The sequence below is a fragment of the Suricata suricatta genome, unplaced genomic scaffold (genome assembly GCF_006229205.1).
Source record: "Suricata suricatta isolate VVHF042 unplaced genomic scaffold, meerkat_22Aug2017_6uvM2_HiC HiC_scaffold_3002, whole genome shotgun sequence".
Lineage (NCBI taxonomy): Eukaryota > Metazoa > Chordata > Mammalia > Carnivora > Herpestidae > Suricata > Suricata suricatta.
This window is the reverse complement of record NW_021876015.1, coordinates 1-1,565: the sequence shown is the minus strand read 5'-3', so window position 1 is coordinate 1,565 and position 1,565 is coordinate 1. Positions and strand designations below refer to the sequence as shown.

General features: G+C 49.3%; 1 pseudogene; it reads left to right on the top strand.

Annotated features, from left to right (window-relative positions):
- Positions 1-392: 392 nt before the first annotated feature.
- On the top strand, positions 393-719 carry LOC115284976 (annotated as a pseudogene).
- Positions 720-1,565: the final 846 nt, after the last annotated feature.

Sequence of the window (1,565 nt, the reverse complement as noted above, 5' to 3'; positions counted from 1 at the left end):
GTGCTTGAATCAAAGAGATTGGGCCTCTCTGAGCCTCCATTCTCTACCTAGAAACGGTGTAATAATGAGACCACCCAGCTCACCTGGCTGTTCTGAGAATTACACATGATAATGTGGGTCGGGGCATAGCATAGTGCCCGCACACAGAGGGTTTCGTTTTAATTCCGTTTTCCCCGGGTGGTCACTGCAGTCACAGCAGATAATAGCGGCAGAGCGTCGGCCACCTGTGTGTCTCACCCAATCAGCAAGTGGGCCGTTTTGGCCTCAGTGTTTGTATGAGCTCGCGGAAGTGTCATGAGGCATGAAAAGCATGCTCTCTCGAGTTCTGTCAAATGGCACGACTCTCCCCTGCCTGATGTGGCCCACATCAGGACTGTCTGCCAGCCAGATAGGCCTCGAAGGAGGAGGAGAAGTCTTCCTGCAGCGTCCTCTCCATTGATGACACAGCTGAATTGTACCCCACTCAGTTCGACGAGAGCCCAGCTGACAAGGACAGGAGCACAGACAAGCGGAGATGGTTGTGGGCACCGCCACGTCCTCCATCAGCCACCGCTCCCGTTCTGGTCTGGGAGAAGCACTGTGTGTACGGCCCCATCCCACCCGTGTCTCAAGAGGAGTCGGTGGACAAGCAGACCAAGAGGATGCTCGACTCGAAGGCCGGCCCAGCCCAGAGCTTCTCAGTCAATTGGGACAGTGACAAAAATGAGCAGACAGAATAGGAGGCCGCCATTCAGCCATCTGAGCCTTGCCTCGATCTGCAACCTCCACGCAGCTCGGTGTGCTTGCTGGAAACTGCTGCGTTGCAGCACCAGTGCCAACAGATGAGCCATTTACGTGACAGAACGTATTTTCCCCAGACCATACTCCGCTGCCCCTCTCTGCTCCTCACTCACCCCAACTGACCGACTGCCCCAGCACTTTGCTTCTCTGATTTGAAACAAGGCCAGCAAAGCACAAAATTCTTATTCTAGTGGTTCTAAATTCTTTGCTCGTGCAAACGGAGTTTTTTCTTGCGGCAGAAAACAGATCGAGCCATGACAGGGATGTGGGGAAACCAGCATTCTGCCGGCGCCAGACTCCAGGCCCAGTTTCTGGAGAGCAACTCAGGGTCATATATCTGCCTCTTGGAATCCGTCTTATGAACACAGTCATTCATGCAGAGACTGACATACAAGAATCCCGCTGAAACGTTATGTGTAATAGGAAAATAAGTGGAGAAAAACTGAAGTGTTGAACAAATACGTTATAATACTTCTTGGACATATCCAATCAATAAGACATTTTTGAAAAAGTTTTAGACAGAGGGAAAGCCCAAATAGCAGAGGAAAAATGTTTTGGGAGAAAAAACTGATGCTAAACTTGAAAAAAGTGCATTCCTTTATACGACCGTTATACATTTAATGTACTCCTAAGCTACAAAAGCATTCCAAAATGATGACAGTAGTCACCGATGAATGACAGGACCCAAGCAATTTTAATTTCCTTTCATTTCCTTAATTGCCTTCAATTGTCTTGTACTAGAACCAGAACCTCCCCCTCAACCTGGGGACACATGGAAGAAAATC